Below are 8049 nucleotides of genomic sequence, written 5' to 3'. Positions count from 1 at the left end.
ACCAAACTCCTAGATAATATTATGGTTAATTATTCTCATTGGCACACTTAAAGATCTACTAGTAAAAAAGTGCATGCAATTGAAGAGATTAATGTTTTGACTGGAAAGATGGATGAACTTATGAAATTGTTTGCTAATAAGAGTGCTCCTACTGATCCTAATGATATGACTTTGTCTACTTTGATTGAGAATAATAATGAATCTATGGATGTGAATTTTGTTGGTAGGAACAATTTTGGTAATAACGCGTATAGAGGTAATTTTAATCCAAGGCCGTTTCCTAGTAATTCCTCTAATAATTATGGTAATTCCTACAACAATTATTATGGAAATTATAATAAGATGCCCTCTGATTTTGAATCTAGTATTAAAGAATTTATTACTTCGCAAAAGAGTTTCAATGCTAAGAAAAAATGCTTAAGATTGATGAGTTGGCTAGGAATGTGGATATAATTTCTCTTGATGTTGATTCTTTGAAACTTAGATCTATTCCACCTAAGCATGATATCAATGAGTCTCTTAAAGCCATGAGAATTTCCATTGATGAGTGCAAGGAAAAAACCGCTAGGATGCGTGCTAAGAAAGATTGCTTTGTGAAAGCGTGTTCTTCTAGTTTTCGTGATAATAAGGATGAAGATCTAAAAGTGATTGATGTGTACCCTATTAAATCTTTGTTTTTCAATATGAATCTTGATAATGATGGGACTAGAGATGAGTCAACTTTATTTAAAAGGCGTTCCAGTGATTCGGAGTTTTTAGATCTTGATGCAAAAATTGTTAAAAGTGGGATTGAAGAGGTTAAAACTTTAAATAGCAATGAAGCCACTATCTTGGATTTCAAGGAATTTAATTATGATAATTGATCTTTGGTAGATTTTATTTCCTTGTTGCAATCCGTGCTAAATTCTCCTCATGTTTATAGTCAAAATAAAGCTTTTACTAAACATATCGTTGATGCTTTGATGCAATCTTATGAAGAAAAACTTGAGTTGGAAGTTTCTATCCCTAGAAAACTTTATGATGAGTGGAAACCTACAATAAAAATTAATATTAAAGATCATGAGTGTTATGCTTTGTGTGATTTGGGTGCTAGTGTTTCCACGATTCCAAAAACTTTGTGTGATTTGCTAGGTTTCTGTGATTTTGATGATTGTTCTTTAAACTGGCATCTTGCGGATTCCACCATTAAGAAACCTATGGTAAGAACTAATGATGTTCTAATCGTTGCAAATATAAACTATGTGCCCGTAGATTTCATTGTTCTTGATATAGATTGCAATCCTTCATGTCCTGTTATTCTTGGTAGACCTTTCCTTAGAACGATTGGTGCAATTATTGATATGAAGTAAGGGAATATTAAATTCCAATTTCCATGAAGGAAAGGCATGGAACACTTCCCTAGAAATAAAGTTAAATTACCATATAATCTATTATGAGAGCCACTTATGGATTGCCTACCAAAGATGGCAATACCTAGATCTATTCTTGCTTTTATGACTAGCTAGGGGCGTTAAACGATAGCGCTTGTTGGGAGGCAACCCAATTTTATTTTTATTCCTTGCTTTTTGCTCCTGTTTAGTAATAAATAATTTATCTAGCCTCTGTTTTGCTTGTGTTTTTGTGTTTAATTAGTGTTTGTGCCAAGTAGAACCGTTGGGAAGACTTGGGGAAAGTCTTTTTGATCTTGCTGTAAAAAACAGAAACTTTAGCTCTCACGAGATTTGCTGCCATTTTTATTTGGAAAGTGATATTTAGTTAATTATTTTTGAAGATGATTAATAGATAAATTCCTCACTTCCATAAATTTATTTTATAATTTTTTGTGTTACAGAAGTTTGCGTTAGCTACAGACTACTACAGACTGTTCTGTTTTTGACAGATTCTGTTTTTTGTGTGTTGTTTGCTTATTTTGATGAATCTATGGCTAGTAAAAGAGTTTATAAACCATAGAGAAGTTGGAATACAGTAGGTTTAACACCAATATAAATCAAGAATGAGTTCATTACAGTACCTTGAAGTGTTGTTTTGTTTTCTTTTGCTAACGGAGCTCACGAGATTTTCTATTTTGAGTTTTGTGTTGTGAAGTTTTCAAGTTTTGGGTAAAGATTTGATGGATTATGGAACAAGGAGTGGCAAGATCCTAAGCTTGGGGATGCCCATGGCACCCCAAGGTAAAATTCAAGGACACCAAAAAGCCTAAGCTTGGGGATGCCCCGGAAGGCATCCCTCTTTTGTCGCCGTCTATCGGTAACTTTACTTGGAGCTATATTTTTATTCGCCACATGATATGTGTTTTGCTTGAAGAGTCTTGTATGATTTGAGTCTTTTCTTTTTAGTTTACCACAATCATCCTCACTGTACACACCTTTTGAGAGAGACTCACATGATTTGAAATTTATTAGAATACTCTATGTGCTTCACTTATATCTTTTGAGCTATATAGTTTTTGCTCTAGTGCTTCACTTATATCTTTTAGAGCACAGCGGTGGTTTTATTTTATAGAAATAATTGATCTCTCATGATTCACTTATATTATTTTGAGATTCCTTTAGAACAACATGGAAATTTTCTTTTAGGAATAATATAAAAACTTTCATAGAAGTGCATTGAATACTATGAGAAGTTTGATACTTGATAATTGTTTTGAGATATGGAGATGGTGATATTAGAGTCATGCTAGTTGAGTAGTTGTGAATTTGAGAAATACTTCTGTTGAAGTTTGTGATTCCCGTAGCATGCACGTATGGTGAACCGTTATGTGATGAAGTCGGAGCATGATTTATTTATTGATTGTCTTCCTTATGAGTGGCAGTCGGGGACGAGCAATGGTCTTTCCCTACCAATCTATCCCCCTAGGCGCATGCTCATAATACTTTGTTTCGATAACTAATAGATTTTTGCAATAAGTATGTGAGTTCTTTATGACTAATGTTGAGTCCAAGGATTATACGCACTCTCACCCTTCCACCATTGCTAGCCTCTCTAGTATCGCGCAACTTTCGCCGGTACCATAAACCCACCACTAACCTTCCTCAAAACAGCCACTATACCTACCTGTTATGGTATTTCCATAGCCATTCCGAGATATATTGCCATGCAACATTCCACCGTTCCATTATTATGACACGCTTCATCATTGTCATATTACTTGCATGATCATGTAGTTGACATTGTATTTGTGGCAAAGCCACCGTTGATAATTTCATACATGTCACTCATGCATCATTGCACATCCCGGTACACTGCCGGAGGCATTCACATAGAGACATATTTTGTTCTAAGTATTGAGTTGTAATTCTTGAGTTGTAAGTAAATTAAAGTGTGATGATCATCATTATTAGAGCATTGTCCCAGTGAGGAAAGGATGATGGAGACTATGATTCCCTCAAAAGTCGGGATGAGACGCCGGACAAAAAAAAGAAAAAAAAGATAATAGGCCAAAAAGAAAAAAAAGAAGGCCCAAATAAAAAAACAAGAGAAAAAGATAGAAGGGACAATGTTACTATCCTTTTCCACACTTGTGCTTCAAAGTAGCACCATGATTTTCATGATAGAGAGTCTCCTATGTTATCACTTCTATATGCTAGTGGGAATTTTACATTATAGAACTTGGCTTGTATATTCCAATGATGGGCTTCCTCAAAATTTCCCTAGTTCTTCATAAGCAAGCAACTTGGATGCACACCCACTTAGTTCCTTTCTCGAGCTTTCATACACTTATAGCTCTAGTGCATCCGTTGCATGGCAATACCTACTCACTCACATTGATATCTAGTGATGGGTATCTCCATAGCCCGTTGATACGCCTAGTTGATGTGAGACTATCTTCTCCTTTTTGTCTTCTCCACAACCACCATTCTGTTCCACATATAGTGTTATATCCATGGCTCACGCTCATATATTGCGTGAAGATTGAAAAAGTTTGAGAACATCAAAAGTATGAAACAATTGCTTGGCTTGTCATCGGGGTTGTGCATGATTTAAATACTTTGTGTGGTGAAGATAGAGCATAGCCAGACTATATGATTTTGTAGGGATAACTTTCTTTGGCCATGTTATTTTGAGAAGACATGATTGCTTAGATAATATACTTGAAGTATTATTATTTTTATGTCAATATTAAAGTTTTATCTTGAATCTTTCGGATCTGAACATTCATGCCACAATAAAGAAAAATTACATTGAGAAATATGTTAGAGAGCATTCCACATCAAAAATTCTTTTTTATCATTTACCTACTCGAGGACGAGCAAGAGTTAAGCTGGGATGCTTGATACGTCTCCAACGTATCTATAATTTTTGATTGCTCAATGCTATTATATTATCTATTTTGGATGTTAATGGGATTTATTTTACACTTTTATATCATTTTTGGGACTAACCTATTAACCGGAGGCCCAGCCCAAATTGTTGTTTTTTTGCCTATTTTAGTGTTTCGCAGAAAAGGAATATCAAACGGAGTCCAAACGGAATGAAACCTTCGGGAACGTGATTTTCTCAACAAACGTGATCCAGGAGACTTGGAGTGGGCGTCAAGAAACAATCGAGGAGGCCACAAGACAGGGGTGCACGCCTACCCCCCTAGGCGCGCCCTCCACCCTCGTGGGCCCCTCGTTGCTCCAACGACCTACTTCTTCCTCCTATATAAGTCCACGTACCCCGCAAACATCCAGGAGCACCACGGAAACCTAATTAAACCGCCGCAACCTTCTGTACCCGAGAGATCCCATCTTGGGGCCTTTTCCGGAGCTCTGCCGGAGGGGGCATTGATCACGGAGGGCCTCTACATCGACTCCATGGCCTCTCCGGTGATGTGTGAGTAGTTTACTTCAGACCTTAGGGTCCATAGCTAGTAGCTAGATGGCTTCTTCTCTCTCTTTGGATCTCAATACAAAGTTCTCCTCGTTTCTCTTAGAGATCTATTCGATGTAATCTTGTTTTGCGGTTTGTTTGTCGAGATCCGATGAATTGTGGGTTTATGATCCAGATTATCTATGAACAATATTTGATTCTTCTCTGAATTCTTTTATGTGTGATTGGTTTATCTTTGCAAGTCTCTTCGAATTATCAGTTTGGTTTGGCCTACTAGATTGATCTTTCTTGGAATGGGAGAAGTGCTTAGCTTTGGGTTCAATCTGGCGGTGCTCGATCCCAGTGACAGTAGGGGAAACGACACGTATTGTATTGTTGCCATCGAGGATAAGAAGATGGGGTTTATATCATATTGTATGAGTTTATCCCTCTACACCATGTCATCCTGCTTAAGGCGTTACTCTATTCTTATGAACTTAATACTCTAGATGCATGCTGGATAGCGGTCGATGTGTGGAGTAATAGTAGTAGATGCAGGCAGGAGTCGGTCTACTTGTCACGGACGTGATGCCTATATACATGATCATGCCTAGATTTTCTCATAATTATTCACTTTTCTATTAATTGCTCGACAGTAATTTGTTTACCCACCGTAATACTTATGCTATCTTGAGAGAAGCCACTAGTGAAACCTATGGCCCCCGGGTCTATTTTCCATTATACAAGTTTCCAATCTATTTTATTTTGCAATCTTTACTTTCAATCTATATCATAAAAATATCAAAAATATTTATCTTATTATTATTATCTCTATCAGATCTCACTCTTGCAAGTGGTCGTGAAGGGATTGACAACCCCTTTATCGCATTGGTTGCGATGTTGTTATTTGTTTGTGTAGGTACGAGGTGACTCGCGCTTGGTCTCCTACTGGATTGATACCTTGGTTGTCAAAAAACTAAGGGAAATACTTATGTTGCTTTACTGCATCACCCTTTCCTTTTCAAGGGAAAACCAACGCAGTGCTCAAGAGGTAGCAATGCTCTATATGAGCAATTATTTACTGTGTGGTGCATTTCATCAATCCAGTTTTGAACATACCGATAGGAATGCATATATTTGCTTGATGTCAAGCCTATTATAGCTAGCATATGCCTCTTTTAAAGTTTTTGATTGTTCGGTTGTTTGTAGTTAGCATATGTCTAGTTTCAAATGCTATCTTTGGTTGTTCGTAGTATACCTTGTTTATTCCAGTTATTCACAATGTGATGCTCTATATGTGCAAGTATGAACTGTGCAGTTCAATTTCATCAGTACCAATTTCAACAATACCACTATGAATGACTACATTTGGTTGCTGCATCTTGTAGTTAACACACATTTCCATTTTTATTTAACAATAACCAGTGTACTTAGACCAGCACAATACCAGTTTGAATGACTATGTTTGCTTGTTGTTAGATGTTAGGCATGTTGCAGTTAGCACACCTTTCCACTTGTTTTGCTTTACTAGCGTGCTTAAACCTGCACACCGAAGCTATCTTTTGGAGAATATTTTGTCTGCCATGGATAATTTTGGTTGATGTTTAGCCTGTTGTGCTTAACATGCTTCTCGATGTACCTACACAGGACAATTTTGGGAACGAGTGCTATTTTCCATCGAGGTTAGTTTCATCCCATGGCTTATATCTGCTCACTGTTCAGGATATCGGTAGCTGGTACCATATAGGCTGGCGGCTAAAAAGGGACTAATCGGCGAATCAGACTTTTAACTAAATATATTTTTTGTTAGGTTAACTAGGGCCATATGTAATATATCTCAGGCTACATAGCAACATGCACTGTACTTAATGTCTAAATATGTAATCCTAGGCTACAAGCAACAAGGAAGAGTGTTACATTAATGTTCTAATGATGTCTAGGTATACGTAGAAGAGCAACAGCAACAAGAACAAGAACACAACCTTGTTTGGATACTCAACTTAGCTAGAGGTTAGAGTTAGTTTCTAGATCATGACTAACCCTGAACTACATCCAAAGAGTTGTTTGGATGGAAGGGTTAGACTGACAATAAATGCACTAGGAGAACTAGCTCAAATTAGCACCTCTAGGGTTGGATAGTTTTTTTGGGTGGGTAATAGATGCAACTAGCTCAAACTAGCCCTCATGTTTAGATATACTTTAGGGCTATTTGAGCCTGAACTAGCTCAAACTAACTATAACGCATGGATACAACAGTAGTTAATCAGCCGATAATTTGTAAGAATGCACTAAACTCCTTCCGGCCCATAATATAAGATGTTAATTCATCTAATATGTGAGTATATGGGATGTTATAAGATACTCCTTCCATTCCTAAATATTTGTCTTTTTAGAGATTTCAAATGGACTACCACATACAGATGTATATAAACATATTATAAAAGAGTGTTGCACTACATCATTGTGCAATTACTGTTTAGCTTCTAATATTAACTTGTTGCTTTTAGGTACATATGTCATTGGTAAAGATCCGCGCTTCGACCCTTTCTGCGTATGGGGCAATGAGATATCGATGAACCAACATCAAGTGAGGAAGTTGATAAAGATTGTTAGTAAAATGGGTCCAAAGATGGAAATTAAACTATTTGTTTACACTTTATCCAAGACAATAATGAACTACATGATGGTAAGTAAGAACTCCGCAGCCTTCTTTTTACTGCCCATAATGAGTTGTGTTAGATGACAATGTCTGAATCTTTTTCCTTTGCAGTGGTTGCCAAAGCAGTTTACTCAAGATTACCTCTCAAACTACATGATTGGTGGGCATGCAAAGTTTAAACTATTTCTACCAGAACACGATGATTATCTAGATGTTTTCATGAAGAACGTGAAGGATGGGCGGTCAGCCACCACAAGGGGTTGGACTAGAGTCGTGCGTGCCTTCTGCATGGAGGAGGGCACAATATGGGCATTCCGCTTCACCTTGTTCAGCAACCAGAATATTTTCGCCTCTTTCTTTACCGTCTTTAATAGTACAAGTATACAACTCTGGTTCATCATTCTTTATTTGGTTCTTATGTAATTCTTGAACATATGTACCTATGAATCGAATAATGCATTGGTTGTTTGAACCTAATGGATATGAATAAAGTTGTAGCATACATTTAAATTCAAATTCAAATCCGGTACAATTTGAAAAAGCAGGAATTAAATTACGGTGAAATTACACTCTCCAGGTTGTTACGGCACACACGGTTG

This window comes from Triticum dicoccoides, chromosome 4A, assembly GCF_002162155.2.
Source record: "Triticum dicoccoides isolate Atlit2015 ecotype Zavitan chromosome 4A, WEW_v2.0, whole genome shotgun sequence".
Lineage (NCBI taxonomy): Eukaryota > Viridiplantae > Streptophyta > Magnoliopsida > Poales > Poaceae > Triticum > Triticum dicoccoides.
This window is presented reverse-complemented; position numbering follows the sequence as displayed.